The 22,697-nt window shown below is 33.2% G+C and overlaps 1 protein-coding gene across 1 annotated transcript in view; it reads right to left on the bottom strand.

Moving 5' to 3' along the window:
• LOC137631593 (uncharacterized) overlaps positions 1-16,783 on the bottom strand; it is a 219,671-nt gene extending 202,888 nt beyond the window's left edge. Inside the window, exon 1 of the mRNA XM_068363460.1 lies at positions 16,609-16,783. The gene's annotated coding sequence lies outside the window, so the exon portion shown is untranslated. The remainder of the gene's footprint in view (positions 1-16,608) is intronic.
• Positions 16,784-22,697: the final 5,914 nt, after the last annotated feature.

Here is a 22,697-nt window from a genome sequence, read left to right on the forward strand (position 1 = left end):
CGTACCAGACGTGAAATACGAAAATATATAGAAGTGGTTTGGAAAAGCGAAGAGAATGGAAGGCAGTAGGGGGTGGAAATGGCAATATTTTGGAAAAGGAAGAAAAAAGAATAGAGATGAAAACCTAGTGAGCATTTTGCGGTGTTATATAACGGCTGATATGTCATAGCTGTTTCCGTGTTTATCCTTTGATATTTTGGTAAATATTAATTAAGAAACAGACGGAAAATATACAAAGAAAACATTAGAAATAAAAAAATAAAATATAAGTAATATGTATATCTACAAAAAAGAAAGCACTAAAAACTAATTTCCTTGACAGAAAACGAAGGCTTAGAAAGAGTTTAAGCCTCATCTACCGTTCAGGGAGCCTTTCCTCCCCAAGGGGTTCACAAATCTCCACTTGTGAGACACGGTGCATTAGATTACCAAGCACCTGAGAGAGAGAGAGAGAGAGAGAGAGAGAGAGAGATGTTTGCAAACTCCAACACATCTCTTGGCAGACAAACAAAGTAAACACACACATTCACGCACAAACACTTACACACGCGACTCCCCTCAGTAAGGAGAAGATAGTCACTACCTCCCTCCCTCTCTCCCTCTCTCTCTCTCTCTCTCTCTCTCTCTCTCTCTCTCAGTATCCACGTGGTCAGTGAGGGGAAAGGAGCAGATCTGTCTGCTGGCGAAGACGGGACCCCAAGACGTTGTGTTCCGAAAACACGTAAACAAATTAAAGAAATTCAATTACGTATATATGTGATGATTATTTTCAAACCAAACTCATGTGATTTATAAAAAAAACTAACGTTGTTTTAAAATTGTGACGAATTCATGAGTATATTATTTTCAAATTAAAGAGAATTAAATTTTGGAATTAAAGAGAATTAAATTTTGGGTTTCGCAAACAATGTTTGGTTGATATCTTCTCTTAGATTTTACGAAATATTTCGACTTCGACGTGATGGTTTCAAACTGCAGTGTAAGTAATGTTTTTCTGTTTTTATGTCTATTTCATGTACAAGTATTTTTTCCAGAACCCAATAATAAAAAATATATACATACATACACACACACATACATACATAAATACACACACACACACACACACACATATATATATATATATATATATATTTATGTATCTTTAAGATCCTTTATTATTTACAACTTATTTTTCTATTAGAAATATTACTCATGTCGGCAGGTACAGATACAATTGAAAATATACATACACACTTGCATACATATATACATACATACACAAAAACACACACATAAATATATATATATATATATATATATATATACATACATATGTGTGTGCGTGTGTGTAAGGTCGTATATGTACAATCATACCATAAAATACAAAAAATATATAATAGGTACAGTCATATGTATATTGTTCATATACATACATGTATGTATGCGCAAAATATCCTAATTTTGTTATTCAATATTTCCACACATACTGTATATTTTCGCTATAAAATAAACAAAGATAGAAGCCCAAAAGTTCCGTAAAGATAGTGAGTAAAAAAAAAAAGGTACACGAGATAAAAAAAATTCCTATCAGTAATAAACTACGAGCCGAGAAACGTCACCGATATCTCTTGCTCCCTTGGAGAAAAAAACTCCACAACTTGGTGAAACTTCTGGTTATTTCCACTGCCACTCGGTAGATTCGGAGAGCCATTCTTGGTTTTTTTCCCCTACAGTTTCTTTACTCTTGTGCCATTGCGTGTCTTCGCTTAGCTATTTTGTACTCTCTCTCTCTCTCTCTCTCTCTCTCTCTCTCTCTCTCTCATACTGGGATCGAACCCTAGCCCCTTCAAATGAAAGGCCAGGTCGCTACCAGCCATGCCACTAGAGCTCATTTGAAGGGGCTAGGGTTCGATCCCTATTTGAGCAGGATATTGTGTTGATTTTCATCCATATATATATATATATATATATATATATATATTTACATATACATATATATATATACATACATATATAAATAGATAGATAGATAGATAGATATATATATATATATATATATATACATACATATATATACAGTATATATATATATATATATATATATAATTTTTAAATTTGATAGGATGACATATTTTGAAGGAGGCCTAATCAAAAAGCTCACCTCTCTCTCTCTCTCTCTCTCTCTCTCTCTCTCTGCGAGTGTCTTCAAGATAATCTTCCGAAATATTATATCTCTCCCCCGCCTCTCCTCACCTTTCTTTTCTTCTCCCCGTTGACTTCTGGCAGCTATAGCAGATATTTCAGGTAAATATTCCGTTCACAATTGTCGCCAATTACATTATGGGTATTTTTCCTAGTGTAGCTATCGAACACTATTATCCAATCTATCACTGGATTACCATAGATTTGTTTCTTACTGATAAACCGAAACTTTGATAAGTGTTTTCAATCAATCTGTCCGTCTATTTGAGTGAAGTTGGATATCAGGATAAATATATACCTTTTTATATAATTTCTCTTATTTACCTTCTTCTATAATTTTTCTTATCTACCCTTCCCTATAATTTTTCTTATCTATGTGTAGTTGCATATTACGATAAATATTTACCTTTTCATATTTTTTTTTCCAATTTCGACAATATGAATTTTCACTCATTAGTCTTGATCTGGACTGCCACTACCAGAAAGTAACTCCAAAATGGATATAAAATGTACTACTCAATATATGTTCAGGATATGTTTGTCAGTACATAAAATATTACTTCCTATATTTCGATCACATGTAAATTTCGGAAAAAAAAAAATTCCTCACTAGTCTTCATCCATACAACCACTATCTGAAACTAACTCCAAATGGATATATTTACTACACAATATATTTACAGTATATGTGTAAGTACATAAAATATGAGATCTCTATTTCGATCATATATAATTTCGAAAAAAAAAAATTATTCATTAGTTTTGATCTGGACTACCACTACCGGAAAGTAGCTCCAAAATGGTTACATGTACTGCACAATATATGTACAGTGTGTAAGTACATAAAATATGACATCTATCACAGTCGAAATTTTATGGTATATATCCAATACCCACAGTGACCTAAAACCTCTCGATTTACATATGCATTTTTTAATACATTCTAAAGACTAAACTGGAATCAGGATGGGAAAGAAATAAAGATCTCCTCCCATATATCCTAACAATAAAGCACTAGAAAAAAAAGATGATTCTCAGGGGGATACACATCAAGCGTTCTAGAGTACACTGTTAAAAATTTGCCGTAAAAAACCGTAATTTCTAATCCTGTCCTGCCAATTAACTCCCAATATTCTTCTGAGAGCAATCCCTCCCCTCCCCCCCAGGAAATGACTGAAAACACAAAGAAATCGTTTTCTAGACAGCATATCAAGACTTCTCGTCTCAGTCAGTCAGACAAATCTCCTGGGAAGGGGCAACAGAAAAACAGTGAGTCAGCGGCACCACAAGAAACGGATGATTCATGGTCGGTTTTTCAAAACCCGGCGTTTGTCACAAAGGAAAGGGGGGGAGAGGGGGGCTATGAATAAAGAAGAAGAAAGGCAAGATGATGTAGAAAGAGGGGATATATAAAAAAAGGGAGATTATCAACCTTGAATTCATAAAGGAACTATTTTTAAAAAATACTGGTATGCATGTGACATGTTTCCTGAATATTAGAGACCAATGATCTTTAGTATAGGTAGTGATGACAGCCGAAATGACTGTGATGTTAATGACAAGTAAACTGAATTAGACATGTTAATTTTACTCAAACAGTAATAATAACAATGATATTAATAATAATAATGATGATAATGGTGATGGTGAGTAGGAGGAAGCAAAAATGAATAAAAATATGGATTGTGATCACAATAACTGCAAAATCGCAAAATCAATAACGATTTTATCAACCATGATTTTCTTATCGTTATCATCAAGAAGAAATTCTTTTATAGTTTCAAGAACATACACACACATACACACACACACACACACACACACATATATATAAATATATATATACGTATATATATATATATATATATATATAAAATGAGTGTGAACGTGTGTGACTATATGTACGACCTAGGATTTGGTTAACGTTAATTATATACCTGATAATCAAGATGCATCATCTGTTTGTTAAGGGTAATATATCAACACACCCCCCCCCCCCTCAACTCCTGGTGTCTTTTTTTTCCCTAGGATTTTTACATCCTTCAGTCATTTTTATGGTTATTTTCAAGCTTTCATACAACTCTGCCACAGACAGACAGACAGACAGACAGAAACACACACACGTGTGTGTGTATATATATATATATATATATATAGAGAGAGAGAGAGAGAGAGAGAGAGAGAGAGAGAGAGAGAAATTTATACGGTCGTATTTTTGCATCAAAGACAAAACAGAAAATAACAGGGAGACATAACGACGGGTTACTGATTGATCTCTGGACCTCACATCAATTACCCACAGTAGCTGAGAAGGAAAGTGAAGTAAATAACCCAGGCATGAGTTCCCTTTACACCTTGCTTTGAATGAGCTTAGGTGAAAATGGGGGTTATCAAATTACAATCCCACTGGCCTTTTGCATTTTATCTCAAGAAGTATAAAAGACATTATATATACCTAGAATGAAATTTCTTTATGTAACTGAGGAAGAAAGGTAAGTAAATTACCAAGTCATATGTAATTCCCTTTACACGTTGCCTTCTATTGGCATAGGTGAAAAATGCGGTATTAAATTACAATACCCACTGGACTTATGCCTTTCTTATTAAGAAGTATAAATTACATTATGAACAACTAGAATGACATGCCTTTATGTAACTGAGAAAGAAAGTGCAGTAAATAACCAAGGCATACGTAATTCCCTTTCACCTTATTTTCTATGAGCTTAGGTGAAAAAAGGGACTTTTGCCTTTCCTATCAACAAACAAAATTAGTATTATTGAAAAATAGAAAGATATTCCTTTATATCCATTCACGACTCCATTGGAACTGAGGTGTGTTGTTTGTTGACCTGTCTCGGCTGCTTATTATCATCTCTCTTCGTAATTTATCACGTGTGTTCTTTCCTTTCTCTAACACCCTAACCCATCTATCCCCTTTCCCTTCCCTGTTTATTCACATGTTGGAGGTGACAACTTCCGGCGGGGCATGTGTGCTTACTGTCATTTCTGTCTTCTCATTTGCAGGGACGGAGGGAAAATAGATTTGCGTCCTTGCCTTTGATGTGGTCCATTTTTCAAACTTAGTGGTATAGTTTTGAAGGGAAAAACTCTCCTGACAATAAGGAAGTTTGTTTAGAAACGTCGGAAACGAGAGAGAGAGAGAGAGAGAGAGAGAGAGAGAGAGAGAGAGAGAGAGAGAATAAAAAAATTCACTGCGCTTTTCACACACTGGTTTCCACTCTGTCTTCAGATTACATTTATGGATTACATAGTGTTATTGTACGAGAAAGTTATTGATTCATTATAAGCTACCCTTTTGTTGTGCAACACAATATTCATAATTCTATCAACAATACGAAGTTAATAAGTTGACTGAATTTCTTTCCCCTTTTGTTAATTACTTACGCTTAAAAAAAACTATATAAAAAACAAATTATTGTGTTACAATTCTTGAAAAAGCCGAAAATTATCTAGCAAAATCACTACTACAATATTATTACAATACTGGAATCTATTCTAATAACTTGCAACCCTTGCACAGGCCAGCTATATAAAAATAATTTTTAATATATGTGATATTTTTCAGTCACTTTAAACTAATCAAAATTTCTTCAGGTCCTTCACTATCGAACCTCGCCCCTGATACCAGAACATATTCGGGCCTTCGCCCCTTTTTCTTAGCAATCCCCCCTCTATCTTGCGATCTCCCCTCCTGTCATTCTCCCCCGTCAATCTTCTGGGAATCTTTGACACCCAATCTCTCCCCTCGCATTTCCCTCTCTTCCTAGAATACTGACGGAACCTCCTCGTCCTCCTTTGAATCATTCTCACATATGTTTTCCAAAGTCTATTTCTACTAAGTCAAAGGAATTCTGCTTATAAAACATCAAACCGCATTCCAGTGTTTCTTTACTATGGGAATGCAAGTGCTTCCCACAAGCATGCCTGAATTTCTGCTGTTTTCTCTGAAACAGAGCATGAAAAAATTTATCTATTTTCCTACAAAACAAATTAATTCCGAATCCTAGAAGTTTCGTGAATCCTAACAGGGAAACACGGAATTTCAGAGAAATCGAGAGAGAGAGAGAGAGAGAGAGAGAGAGAGAGAGAGAGAGAGAGAGAGAGAGAGAGAGAGAGAGAGAGAGTTCTTATATATATATATATATATATTTTTTTTTAAGGATTCATCCCTATCTCATTTATACTCTCCATTCACACTTTCAAAAAAATTTCCTTGTAAGAGGATTTACATTAAACTCTTCTTAGGAACAACTATAGCAAGTTCTTGTAAGATCAGATGAATCATAGTTTGAGAAGAATTCTTTCCTAATTATTTCTCTAACCTATTAAAAAACTCTTTGGATGAATCAAGATGCTTTTAACCTATTACAATTTAACAGCTTCAGATGTGGGGTGAAATTCAAAATGCTTTCCTTGTTTTAACTACAGGAAAACACGAAATTTGACGATGCATTCTGTACTGCTGATTACATACGTGGCGTATGCTTTTCTAGTCCGTTTTCTTACTCTGTTCGGCTGTTATCAGTCTCTTTGTTATCATTCCAGAGCAAAGTTATGTTGTTTCTGGGGAAAATTTCAGCAATGGTGGACCTCGTGACGGGTAGCAATATACGAGGGGCATTTCATAAAACCTAAAGGAAAGCAACATATTGTCAAATAAGACGTACAAAGGTGAAGAACAAATTGAGTAAAATAAATAAAAAAAGATGAGGCATTCAAATAAAAAAAAAACATTATGTTGAAACTAATCAACTTTGAGACCCATGTGAGCCTCCTCAATATAAAATCATATACCAGAGGTTTTATGATTCGAATATATATTTTCTTTCAGCTCAAACATAGAATAATGCAATTGTTATCACATTTGTGTTGATTACTACCCAAAGCAACACCAACAGTAAAGTATTTTAGAGATATCAACTACCATCAATGGTCTCAGACAGATAATTAAAAAACAATCTAACATACGTATAAAAATTAACCTGAAATTGACTCCTAGAGCTTATGCACATACCGCATAATAAAAATCCCTGTTCTTTTCTTCTCCCGGTCAGTTAAATAAAGAAATTGACAAAGGATAGAACAACAGAGCGGGATATATTACCAAAAAGTAAACCTACAACATTTAGAATACTGTAATATGTGAAAATCATGAAAAATTGATAGGCTAAGGCAATGTGAAAACTAATTTTAGCGATGCAAAAGCATTTTATGAAAAGAAATTGTACACCTTTAAGAATTATGCTAACATACATATTTGATTTTACAAAATAAAATGTGGTAAAAATAAATAAATAAAATAAAATAAATCATTACATCTAGATATGTCCCAGATCACATTCAACATTTTATATCTTCCCTGACTTCAAATTAATCTAGGCTTTTCCTTGAAGTTCATGCTCCCCACATCGCAACCATTATCTAAGAGAAGAAAACTAAGAAATGACGAAAATGTTGCCAAAATGATACACGTCAGGCGTGCCAGCCAGTAACTCCTTTCGTCTGAAAAATCAGCCAACAGATGGCGTCTCATCTCCAACTTGAAGTTTAATTTTTTTAAAGAAGCAAATCTATTTCGTTTATAGAAAAAGTTTTCAAGAGGGAACTCTTGCATAAAATAATCATCGAATAAAAAATCACTAACACATTTTGTATAATTCTGCTTATCCTCTAAATATAATTCGTCAAAATACTGAATCATTTCATGATGATAATTTCGCGTTAGGAAAACTTTATGTATTCCATTTCTCCCTGTGTTTCTGAATATAATTCTTATTTAAAAATTCGGCATAACAATATACGTTTACACTGTCAAATTAGATCATTTGCAAATAAATAAAGCTGTAGGTTCTCAGACCAAATTAGCTAACATGGGTTAAACCCTTCCAGGTATAGTTTTACTAGGATCCCCCAGTTGAATTACACACGGACATAGCCTCCCTTTCTAAGAAGCTAAATAAAACATTTGTATATAAAAATCACACAAAATAAATATTCATAGTCACCTTCATGTAGTTTTCCCTTACTTTTCCTTCCCATTAAATACCCTTTTCATTCTTTTCATCTACACTTAGAATATTAATGTTCTAATTACAACATTGTATTAACCTACGTTGTTGACCCAATAACTGAATTTTATCTTCGTAAATATTAGCACTTTGGTTATATATTTCCTTAATAAAGGCTCTCTCTCTCTCTCTCTCTCTCTCTCTCTCTCTCTCTCTCTCTCTCTCTCTCTCTCTCTCTCTCTCTGTATGAGTATAATGTTACCAAAAACAAAGAATTTAAGCAAGATTCTATTCAAGGGATGTAACAGACGAAATAATTTCGAAGCTCTGTAAATAAGTAAAGTGCCTGTAGGATCTCTACATACCAAGCATACAGTTATCCTTCAATATAGAACTTTGGTCTCTATTATACTTACCCGTAGTCAATAGATAACACTCAATAACGTTATTCCCTGTTAGGTCATAGACGTTAAAACAGTGTGGAATTACCTTGCGAGAAATTCTTGTGGGAGTGGCTCATGTATGAAAAATTTACGGTGTGGTAAAAAGGTTTTTTTATGGGAATTCCTCGTGGAAAAGTTCCACAGTGTGAGGGAAATTCTTGTGGGGGTGAACACGATTCTAGTGTGGGAGTGGCTCATAAGGAAGAAAACCAATGTAAGTGACATCATACAACTCTTGTGGGCGTGGCTCATGTTGGGTAAATTTTTCGACGTGGTGAAAATTCTTATGAGAATACCTTCTTGAAAAACCTCCCGGTCAGTTGAAATTCTTATGAATGTTGCTCATGGGGAAAAGATTCCAAGTGGAAGAAATATTTGTGGACTTATGTGATATAGAGAAAATGAAGTGGGGGCAACTTACGCCGGAAAAATTCAGAGTATGGTGAAACTCAAGAGGCAGTCTGCCACATGGAAAAGATTCACAATACAGATAAATTCTTGGTACGGTGGATAATGTCAAAAAGATCCCGGTTGGAGAACTTCAAGTAAAAGTGCCCTAGCAGCATGTGGAAAACATTTCGTGGTAAAACAAAATCTCAATAAAGGGTCTCGGTTGGAGATTTATGGGGAGAATGACCTCTTCTCCTAGGTATCATTTACTACATCTCTTCTAAATCTTATTCTGAAACATTTGTAATCCCTATATTACTACTTTCCTTATATTTCCAAGCTTTGGAATTCTAAAAGTGACATTTCAACTTTTAAGAGGTGGGTTCATCACTCCCTTCATCTTTTATTCTATTTTCTTTGGGCCTGGACTGAGAAAGCGTATATAACTTCCTGGACCGAAGGCTTCTCCGCCAGAAATAAATGTTTGAAAAAAAGTCACATTTGGATGGGTGTATAAAACTTGAGCCAAAACTATAGTGACAAGGAAGGTATTCAGCGCGGAGGTTAGACAGCAAGATGGAAGAAAAACAATAAAACAGGAGTACAGTTGAAGGCTTAGACATAGGTGTAGTTAGGGGCCAAATGGACACTGCTAAAACCTTCAGTAATGTTTACAGTGTACCACACGAGGTGTTCTGAATGCACTACGGATGATTTATGTTCAAGCGGAAAATATTCAGTATTTCAGAAACTACTGGCAGAGAGAACTAATGATGCAAGAAGGATTCAAAGTTGTATGCCAAGATTGTGTAGTAAATCATTCTTGGTGTCTTTGAAAGAATGTTTCAAGAAGTTATGGGAATGCAGGAGTGATTGGAAAAAAAAAAAAAAAAAGGTTTTGCATTAATTCATTTGTGTGGCTGTAGCTGAAATGATTCAAGGATAATTGGGAATTTTCAAGATGCCCTATAAGTTACCAAGGATTCCCTACCTAAAATTGATTAGAGGTACTTCTTGTCTGCTATTTGTCTTTACAATCCACAATCCTTTTTTTCACTAAGTACTCCCCTAATATATCTTAGCATTTAATTTCACAGCTATATTCAGTAATACAACTTTTAAACGGCTTGGACAATATTCAATTCCAGTAACTATACTGTGAATAACTACACTCAATCATTTCTGTCAATTTTGATATTGGGTTTTTCATTCTAGTCACTATTTTCACTTTTCCACAGATAAGCTCTACTTATTTACTTTGTCAAATTTCCTGTTGCTTTATAATAACTCCATTTCCCTCCTTAATAAACTAAAATTTATTTCGAATTTAGTCAACCTGACATATATATGCATTCACTTATAGGAAAATTAGAGCTATAAATCTTTTGACTAATAGTTTTCTCAGGCTTGTTAACTAAGCTACAGATTCCCCCTTTTCATCTGTATCCTTAAATCTGGCACCAGGTATTAAGCCTTTCAAATTTCCTTTTCTTCTTGTTCATTCAATTCTCAATGCCAAATCTGATATGACTAAACTTCATAGTAAACCTTGTTCTGCAACTGTAATGAAAGGAAATTTCAAATGAAAAAGACTGTGCCAAAAAAGTGTATCTAAAAGTGAAAGTAAAAGATATTCCATTACATAGAGAAAGAAACTGCAGTAAAACTACAAGAAGCCTTGAGGAACAACTCCACTAAAAGAAGATTCATGGATTTGAAAATCAGAATGATTTACAAGTCTAAATATATATGCAAGCAACCTTCTCAATATAGGCCGGTCTGAACACCAGAAAACGACCCTGAGGACAGAACTTTGAACCCGTCACAATAACAAGACCATTAACTTCGACAGAGAAGAGAATCATACTGCAGGGAGACTAAAATGTTATCTGAAGCAAACACTTATGATGAAGAACAATGCTGCCACAAGGAGATGCAAGAAATCGAGGTACAGCTAGAAATCCTATATTTTTAAAAGAGGGATGCAAAATGTTTGTGCATACTATGTTGAGCTGGCAATTATAGCCCTATGAATGCGACTTTGGAACCATGCAAAACGATAGGGTTGTGCACTTTGGTGAAAGAGTTCTACAGCAGGTCATAGAGATACTCGTCAGACGTAGTGGATGTGGATCCAGTACCGTAATCTTGCAAGCTTTCGCGTAAAATCCTTCTCATTTGTCAAAGTTTTCATGTATATTAACAAAATGCCATTGCTAGTTGTCACACGCATTCTGATTTTGATCATTAATGTTACATTACATTGAATTTTATTTCAATCGTTCAGCTTACGAGCACCTAATAATAGCCAAGAGTCAATGCCTGACACAAACTGTGTGATGGTAGTCGATATCAAATGGAATAGCAGTGATATTTTCGAGAAATGTATCTTTTGAGCACGGTAGGAGTTATAGAAGATATAGAGAGGTGTTGTCCTGAGATAGTAATCATCGCATTTAAATGGAACAGTATATGGAAAACAGTACATTGTACATTCATTATCCCTATATATATATATATATATATATATATATATATATATATATATACATATATATATCAGAATGTATAAGTTAAAAACATAATATCAATGGTTCACCAAGAAGTTTCCTTAATATCTCAAAAACGCAAAAAAAAAAATGTAAAAATCATGTTTTTTTCAAATGAATCATCTGAGAGAGAGAGAGAGAGAGAGAGAGAGAGAGAGAGAGAGAGAGAGAGAGAGAGAGATCTGTGTGTGCATTCTCTCACAGGTAGCCAAATCTATATTTGCTTTACCTTTTTCTTTCTTCTTTTTTTTACAGGAAAAAAAGAAAGGATATCGGATACCAAATCAGCGCTGAACGAAGCTGCGGGTGATTCGTCATGTTGACTTTGGCAGTTGGTGTTGGAACCTTCTTTGAAGACAAACAGAATCATCTTCGATGTCCTTTTCTATCATTTTCACTTACTATTGCTATAGACGGGTGATATCTTTCTGAAGTAAATCAGTCTCGGAAATAAAATTAGTTAATTTTTTAGAGTATTTCGTATAAATTTCATTTTAAAGTTTGCCTTTTTCTATCCGTATTTTTTTCGTCTCTATGGCCTGTTTACTTTAACTTGAGATGTGCTTTTATTAAGAAAGTTTGTCACTACTATCAGCGTAATTTAAATAACTGGAGTATATATGTCATAACTAAATGGGCATTCCTAATTGATTTGATATCCATACAAGAGATCCGATACATTTTTTTTTAAATGAGGAACATTAATTTTTCCAAAGCACTATAAAAAATAAATCCTTTATTTTCCGTGCCAATCTGGTTCAGATTCAATGGTGCTTTTGTTCGTTCCCTTTTTTTCCAAAAGAATAATAATGAAATTCTAAATTAAAAGAAATTGAAATATATGAAGTAATAACTAAATTATTTGGCATTAGTTTGTCTAATAAATGTATTAATTGATTTAAAATCTCAGAGAAGGCTGGCTATCGCTCCTAACTAAAGAGGCGTAATCTTTAACATTCCTCTCAGAAACTGAACAATCTTAATGATTGCCAGAGATTCAACGAGATATTATAGCCAGTGAAACCGATAAAATAATTCCCCTTGCTCTTGGAAAATGACGTACAATAGCTGCTCTGAGAAAAGCCGAGCTAGAAACTCCGTGTTGTGACGCATAATAATTGGGATCTATCCCTTGTGCCAATAAAAGGTTGCATGACCCACACTCTCTGAAAAGTGGTGTTGAGGGATGATTTAATGGTTGTCGAGATAGGACTCTGTTCGTGGATCATGGCCTTTTGGAAATGAGCCAAAGTGAGATGAAAATTGTGAGTAAAACGTTCAGATGAAAGTGTTAGCCTCACTCGTGACGTCACAGACCAGTGGACCAATAATAAGAAGTGATGGACGATGACGTAACGCAATGGGAGTACCTTCCAACACTCATTTAGCCACCGAACAAGGTAAGAGGTTGATCACATGCAAATTTTTATCTTGTATATTGTTATCTATTTTATTTTCAAGCTTGATGACACATAATCTAGTGAAAAAATATTATATTGTTGTGTTTAACACTGTTAGATTAAGTCATTTTTTATTTATAAAAGAAGTAACTATAAGCTTTTGTATGACCTGGGGATGTGACAAAAAAATTATGTATATGCAATCAAATGTATTTTACTATTTTCAATAAGCTGTTGGTGTGAACACAAATAGAGTATATACCTGTGTGTATACTGTATAAACAATTCTATGTTTATATGTATGCCTAAAATTACAAGAATAAGTGATGTGAAGACGCAAAATAACCAAGGAAAAAATTAAACAATTAAAAATGCTGATGATTGACAAACAGTGGGAGAAATTTTCATCACAAAAACTTAGCAAACAATATAAATAAAGCATTAACCTCACTTAGAGGGAAGATTGTATGCTTTATTAATATAAAGAACATTCCCATATATGTAAAATTTAGGAATTTTATAGAAATTATAAAATCCCTTTTTAATAGGTCTTCCCACTACCCTTTATGGTAAACCTTTCCGAATTCTTAACAAGTTTATCAGAGTGAGGTTGCAAGCCCGCATCCTTTCATTAAAGACTTTTTAGTCCATCCGCGGAGACTTCATTTGCTTTTTGGTAGCGCGATTTAGTTTAAGCATTTAGAGTTCTTATGACCTTGTCTAACTTATTCTTGAACTCGTTTACTGTGTTACTTTTTACTACATCAGCTGGAACTCTATTCCAAGTATTTTTTATTTTGTATGTAAACAAACTGCCACATTGAGTGGTATTGAATCTTTTCAATTTCAGTTTGTATCTGTTACCTCTGGACTAATTTGTGCTAAGTGTGAACAGGTTGTTTTAATCTACGTTTGTTACTGCTTTAAGAATTTTGAATGCTCCAACTTCCATTTATATCCAAATTGCCTTAGTGTTGGGTATATATATAAACATATATATATATATATATATATATATATATATATATATATATATATATATATATACACATATATATATTATATATATATGAGAGAGAGAGAGAGAGAGAGAGAGAGAGAGAGAGAGAGAGAGAGAGAGAGAGAGAGAGAGAGAGAGAGAGAGACGCCCAGGTGTGTATATAGATAATTTAATGCAGCGGCTTACGTGCAATAAACTCATCTCGATTCCGTACTACACTTCTGAACCTTTCTCAGGAGAAAACCATGAATTCATGACTGAAAATGAAATGAAAGATACATCTAAAAGTTAGGATTAGAAATTGAGTCAGAAGGAACATCAGTTAAAAGAGACCTAAGACCAGAATGTGCTGTAGTCTAAAAGAGATGCATTTTCAATTACCGACACAGACGCATGCTCACCCTGGTGAAGTTGAGTTCAAATGCTTTCTAAAACCAAAATAATTTAAGAAACCCCCATCTGCTAAGAATGAGACAATTGAGAAACCATTAAAATATGATCATAGAAAATATAAAGACAATTTCTTCTCTTTTCACTGCTGGGGGCTTTGGGCTTATAGCATCTTGCTTTTCCAACTACGATTATAGCTTAGCTTGTAATAAAAATAATAATAATAATAACTGTCTGGGAATTTCTACCTTCCAAGAACATGTCTAATAATATAATGAGAGAAAATGCCATTGCAAGGAAAAGGCCCAACGGAAATACTAAGCCACTCACGCTCTTAAATCTCCGATTAAAAAGCAATGTGGCCGTCAAATGTTGCCATTCTCGGGACAAGTGATGAACAGTCGCCATACCGGAGATGATTATCAACGTGATAAATTTGACAAACCACTTCCGTCATGTTCGTTATGACTTCTAGAAGCTCAAAGGCAAGCCATTTGAGAGAGATGATCTGTCCACTTTGAGGTCTTTAGTATTGGCTACTTCCTGATTACTTCCATTTTTATGGTTGTGAAAGATGGCATATTGTTTCTACCAGATGTATTGCTCCTTACATTGACAGTAATAATAATGCGATGGTATTTCTTCTGCTTTAGGAGGGAATTATCTTTGACGTATCTTCATGACATTTTAACTACTTTTAAGAAAACCGTAATTTTAATCTGGACTTCGTAAAAATATACTGTTCTAAGCCGTATTTCAGTAAAATACAGGAGACCGTAATTTCACTTATTATTATCTTTTACGGGTTGGTGACCGTAATATCACTACTTTACGTCAATATATCAGTTTTTAAAAATGTAAAAATCCTAGAATAAATGTCGATAGGCAATTACCGTTTTTTAAAGCAAATTTTTTAACAGTGTAGTGACTTGTTTATTGATTGATTGATTGGTTCAATTGATAGATTTAAGGTTATCTAGCTTACTTATAAACAATATTACCTGATTTGTCCTTTTAACCTTCAAACCTTGGCTATATTGGAATACATATAATTCTTAAGTCAAAATTACATAAATTATTTTTTTTCCTTCCTCAACATTTTAAAAAAGTGAAATATAAATTACTAGTAAATCAAACCAAGATAATGAGCATTTCAGCAACAAGAATATTAGATAAACTTTAAAAGGAAAGCATGCATTTATTACAATGAAAGAATGGTCATTAAGCCATTTTTATAGTTTTAGTCTCTATTTTTTGGGGGGGTTACTGGTTTATTATTAATTTAGTTGTTCCTCTTATTTTGTTTTATTCCCTGTTCCATATCTTTTATAGCAAGTGAATTTCAATATATTCAATTACATTGAACATTTTCACAAAAAGTAAATATATAATTTCTTTCATCAGAGACAAATCATTTGAATTCAAATTAATTAGAAATAGATTAGGTTTTATAACTTGTGGTGATAAACTCTACGGTCCCTTTACATCCCATTATAAAACACGTCCCTCAATGTATTCTATAAGTAGTTAGGTATGTTGCGGATACATATATATGTATATGTATATATATATATGCATGCATATATATATATATATATATATATATATATATATATATATATATACATATACGCAATTTTGCATCATTACTGAATTTTTAAGTAAATTATTTCAACGAGCAGTTGTTTCTGGGCAGCACAAGGACTATAGGAATGTAATTTCTGATGTTCCTCAGGGGAATGTTCTTAAACCTTTGCTTTTCATACTATATACGCATGATGTGGTTGGCGAGAATACAAGCGTGTTGCATATGTAGATGATGCTATTCTCTTTTAATCAATTCCATCTCCTGAATCTAAACCTATGTTTGCTGAATCCCTTAATAGAGATCTAAGTGAAACTAGTAAATGGTTCAAATTATAGTGCATAAAGTCGACCCATAACAAAACTCAAAATATGATTGTAAGTAGAACGAGCAGAGTGGCTCCATGGCATCCAAATCTTTGCATTGACAAAGTCTTTTCAACTATATACAAATCCCATAAAATTTTAAGTGTGATCCTTGATTGCAAATTTACTTTTGAGAAACATTCAGCATATTTCATATATAGAAAATCAATATACCACACTCATTTTTTTTCCACTTTGATGTCCATAAACTTTCGACAAATATTAATAAATAAAAAAAAAAAAGTAAATACAATACAGACTGACCCCACTCACCTTTTGTCTTGTTATTGAGAGTGAACAAAAGTCCCTGGTTCGATCCCAGACGAAAAGGAACGATCTGGTTACGTTCTCTCAATCTGGAGTGTGGCTCTTTGGCCTACAATTGCGTATCTGATAACCTCTCGCCTGTTGAGGAAGGCAGATGGTGGTCACTCGCCTGTTGAGGGTTGTAGACCTGTTGGATAGATAGAGAGGGATGTGAGTAATAAGAGATAATACACTTGAAAAATCGGTGACATTGAAAATCTAAATAGGCAATACCTAAGAATAGGATGGCTTCTACGAGGTAACTCTCATCCGTTATTCAATCATTCGTGACCCATTCTCATTTTCCAAATTCATAACTAGAAGGAACCAAATATTTAATTTCTACTTATATCATGAATCTTATATATAATAAAAAATAAAAGCTATGACTTCCTATTTATGAAAGTATTGGATTTCAGCAATCACGCCAAAAAGTCATGTTAAAACTTCATAGAAAAGTAAATATCTTAGTAGGGATTCTCATATAAATGTACCCATTAATGTCCCACAAATTGGTATTAGAATAATTTTGAACACCAGTATTTGATTACAAAACTAGATAGTAGTTACTTTGAACATAATCTTATTATTTCTGTGAGACATTGCATGAAATTAATCACATCTGGCTTTAGCTGAAGGACAATAATTCTTCGTAAATGTGTTGAAAACGACTAGGAGAAAAAACTTTATGTTGAACTTCTGACAAGTTGCGATAACAATAGATACGGAGACACTAAAATCAAACAAGTAAACTGAGAAGTAGCTGGATAAAATAATCATGTGAATTTCTATGAACATATACGCAACATTAATTTCCAAGATGAATTCATTCTGTCTTCAAAACCTAACTTAATACTTTAGTTTAAGTATATGGTAAATAATAAAAATGTGACAATTTTTACTTATAACTAATTAACTATTCAGAATATTTTATAATAATATGTCGTATTCTGACGCTTCGCAAAAAAAATAATAGGTGAATATTTGTTTTATAAAAATTTCTTTTATCCAAACGTTTCTTCCCTCACTTCCTATAATATGATATATATGTGTGTGTGCGTGCGTGCGTGCGTGTGTGCCTGTGTGTGTGGACACACACAGTATAAGAAAGAATGGCCAAATCTTAATTCATATTCTAGCCAACAGTGCGTAAGCCTAAAAGTCCCCCTACTACTTTACTCTAATATCTTTTTCCCCTCATTCATCCAGCCTTTTCGGGAGCTTCATTTCCTTCCACTCCTGCTTTCTGCATTGTATTGTGAGAATGTGTTGTAGAAAAAAATAAAAAAAATATTTGACATTATTTATATAGAAGCAATCTGCCATGTAGAATCAGACCAAAAGAATATAATAAGCATATCGTGAAGAAAGTTCTTGAGAACAATGACGATAGTACAAAGGGACAAACTTATAACCTTTCAGAACGTTTGCCAACACATTGATGAAAAAATATTAATCTCCAAGTCCTATATTATGGACGCAGTATTAACCGAGTTCCCTTATTCCTTTTGCTCATCCACAGTAAGAACTAATAAGACCATGGTCGGAAGAGCTTAGCAAGGATCGGAGTGTAGTAATTTCCCACATATTTTGGTGTTTATCTAATTACAGATCTATACGTTCGTAGTTTTACATGCTCAGTTTATTTTTTACTGTAGAAACAATTTTGAAAATTTAATTACCCTCGTTTGTCTTTAGTCCACATAATTTGTGGAAACATTATGGAACACGAAAAAAAAAATGCGCATAATTGTTCTTTTTCAAGACTAAGGCAATAATACCCAGGTTTAGGAGTTTGCAAATTATTCTTCCATCTAATATCTGCGACCTCTAATAAAAGATAACTTCAAAAATACTATGAAATTTTGGTTTTCTAAAACAAGAAGGAGAAATTCTAAAGAATATAGAAAAAAGGATAGTTGCCTATTCAATACTTAGTTAGCTATTATCATAGCTGAAACAGATCTTAGAATAACAATATCATTGAAAAACATGTAAATTTTATTGATGTGATTAGCTTACATTTTCGAATATTATTACCCATACATTTAAATAATACAACAATTCAAATCACTACACTGCATATTACATGTTTGAAGGTTTAAAGGCGCTCATGAATGGCAGAGGCAAGGGACAGTGACATTGTCCTATCAAGCAGGACAATGACAATGCCCTAAAGACTGACCATATTGCATAAGATCAGCGCCCAAGCCTCCTCTCCACCCAAGCTAGGACCAAGGAGGGCCAGGAAATGGCTGCTGATGACTCAGCAAACAGACCTATAGGCTCCCCCAAACCCCCCATCCTTATCTCACAAGGATGGTGAGGTTGCAGCAACCAAAGAAACTAACATGTCTGAGCGGGACTCGATCCCCAGGCTGCCAATCACATGCAAAGAACGCTACCTCCAGGCCACCACAACAAATAGATAAAAAAACGTAAAAGATAATGAATACGGGATTTCTCTATCATTGCAAAGCCAGTTTTATTCAATCCAAAGAAATAATATATTTCCCCTCTAAAAGAATTATATTTCCTTTGATGTAATTGAGATTATTCTGTACATTGCATCTTGGTGCCTACACTAGTAAGATAGATAGCATCAGAATTTAGGTAGATTTATAATAATACTTAAAGAAGAAAATCTGCTAAACAAGTAACGCCTTTTATAAAGATTGTCTATAACTTTCAGTAACGGTTAGCTTTGTGGATGAATAAAGGTCAAAGTTGTCATGAATACAGTAGATGAATTTTTCATCATGTATACAGTATAGGGATTTTTGTCATGAATACAGCATACAGTTAAAGAGATTTTAAAGATTACATTCTAGAACTTTCCTTGCATTTACACTCAAGCTTTTAGCATAAGCATAATACCCCACAGTACCAAAAAACTGGTTATATTACTGACAGAAGAATCGAGCGGACTAGAACACGTTCATATTTTACGTGTTCACACTTAATATATTTTACATCATACCGGCTACTCTAAATGTAGGTAAAATGCAAAAAAATTATAAACCACAATGATAAATTACTCGTTGCATTCATGTTATTTGCAAGCTCACACATCTTTAAAAATCTCTGGATAAACAGGGAATCTAGGTTAGTTACGTATCACAATTCCGTTTTCTACTAGTAAATTTCTTCGTAACATTATGAGCACATTCCGTAGGTTATTCATAAGTTAGAATCTCTCTCTCTCTCTCTCTCTCTCTCTCTCTCTCTCTCTCTCTCTCTCTCTCCCCTACGATAATTACGATAAGGGAATATACATTCATGAACTCCATTGGTGCGTATATTTATCTAGTATGAATATATATTAATAATAGGTCTGTTTTATAAGAGTGATTCCAGCTTAACAGAACTCAAATAATACATAAACATCAATAAAACCATATGTAAAAAAAACTAAAAAAAAATTCACAGCACTATATCTAAGAATCAGCTTTATAAGTATTTATGAGTTAATTTATTTTTTCTGTTAGGAAAGATGTCTTAATTTGGAAAATTAACCCTACATGTTTGTACAAAAAAGTTGGTATTCTAATTAATGATCTACTTATACACATATGTTACTGTCTAATTATTATTTCCATTCTCTGGTTAGATTTAAAAACTAGAGATGCTACAGTAAAGTTCGGAGAGTGTACCAAGAAGCTGTAGTGAATAAAAATATAAAGGTAATTATGAATATTATCATTATTACTAGCCAAGCTAGAACCCTGGTTGTATAAGAAGAATGCTACATGCCCAGGGGCCCCAACAGGAAAGTAGCCCAGTGAGGTAAGGGGATAGCAAATAAACTAAATGTATATATATATATATATATATATATATATATATATATGTGTGTGTGTGTGTGTGTATACATATAATTTATATACATATATACATATATATATATATATATATATATATGTATATAAATACATATATATATATATATATATATATATACATATATATATATATATATATATATATATATATATATATATATATTTATATATATATATATATATATATATACACATATATAAGCCGTTATCATCACCATCATTTCCTCCTACGCCTATTAACGAAAAGGGCCTCGTTTAGATTTCACCAGTCATCTCTATCTTGAGCTTTTAAATCAATACTTCTTCATTCATGATCTCCTACTTCACGTATCAATGTCCTCAACCGTGTAGGCCTGGGTCTTCCAACTCTTCTAGTGCCTTATGGAGCCCAGTTGGAAGTTTGGTGGATTAATCTCTCATAGGAAGTGCGAGGAGCATGCCCAAACCATCTTCACTTACCCCTCATCGTGATCTCATCCACATATGGCACTTGAGAAATCTCTTATAGTTTATATATAAATAAAGAATAAAAAATATGAAATATTTCAAAAGCACTATGTTAAAATTCATCAGTCATAAGCTATAAAACAAGACTTATAGAAGTCTGTTGAAATAAAAAATTATAACAAGTTTGAAGAACCCTCTATTCGGACCAATTAAATGATCTTCCATGGCGGATGAAGAGAAAGTTTATAATAAACTCTAAGCACGAATTAGCATATGCATATTGGAGCTTTAAATTTCATTAATACACAAAGCTTCCATATCTTCATGGAAGGTGTGTGTGTGTGTGTGAGTGTGTGTGTGTGTGTGTGTGTATATATATATATATATATATATATATATATATATATATATATATATATATATATATATATGGTTTGTGTTTCTATATAAGCTTGCGTGATATCCTTTAACAGTACTGCTTGTGTGTGTGTGTTTTTTTTTTTTTTCAAGAAATGAATAATAACTGAAGAGATAGCTTTTTTTAATTTACTATAACATGTTTTTCCTTTATTTGCTCCGACGACTTTATGAAAAATAATAAAATAATTTTACAAGGACCTAATTCAAAACAGGGATAATTTTAAACCTGTTTCCAACTTTGAAATATAACAGAGCACAAAATATTGCAGACAGATTTATCGTTTTTTTCTCAAAATAAAGCCATATTCATGATCACAAGTATAGATTTTCGATTAGAAAGGTGTACCATGAAAGTTTCAATTTGGTTTTCTGTATCTAAGTGGAAGTTCTCGTTTTCTTTAATGTAAGGACGTAAACTACGTTAGATTTCTTCACAATCTTCCTCGTTAATGTTTCATGTGACATGTGGGTAATAGACAAACCTGTCCTTTTTCATAATCGTTAATACAAAACAAAATATGAGAATTATTCTCTAAACTCTTCACAATATTTCTTAAATAATTGTCATGTAAATATTCTGAATAGGAATATGCCCTTGATTCGGAAGAGATAACTTACTCCAAAATTCTACCTACCAAAACCCATAACGGAATCAGTACATATTTAGAAATTTTGGTCATATTACCAGGAACTGGAAGGGAAACCTTCCAAGTGAGCTATATGGTAAAAGTTTGAAAATCATTCCTGAGAGTACACTCTTAATTCTCTTCCTTTTGTTTTGTTAAAGTTTTTATAGTTTATATAGGAAATATTTATTTTAATGTTGTTACTGCTCTTGAAATAGTTAAGTTTTCCTTTTTTCCTTTCCTCACTGGGCCAGATTTCCCTGTTGGAGGTCCTGGGCTAATAGTATCTTGCCTTTCCAAATAGGGTTGTACCTTAGCAAATAATAATAATAATAATAATAATAATAATAATAATAATAATAATAATAATAATAATAATAATAATAATAATAAACGAAAGGAAGTTGAAACGTAGGTAAATCAGACCTGAAAAGTGGTTGATTGTGAGAGCAATAAGGGCTCGAATGGGCGTTGAAAAGGCAATGGGTACATTAACACAGCATGTGGTGTAATTGTGCTACTGCCCACAACAGTTAAACACTTCCAAGAGATCAACGATACAAAATCATAATGAGAGGCACGTTTTCTTCAGGTTGAAGTATCAGATATGTTCAGGTTTATTTATTAAAATCACTATACGATTTTAAAAACAATGTCAATAAGATCTATAACAACAATTGGACAAAGATTTATCTCCAACAAACATGACACTGTGCTTTCG

This window comes from Palaemon carinicauda, chromosome 40, assembly GCF_036898095.1.
Source record: "Palaemon carinicauda isolate YSFRI2023 chromosome 40, ASM3689809v2, whole genome shotgun sequence".
In the NCBI taxonomy this organism is placed as follows: Eukaryota; Metazoa; Arthropoda; class Malacostraca; order Decapoda; family Palaemonidae; genus Palaemon; species Palaemon carinicauda.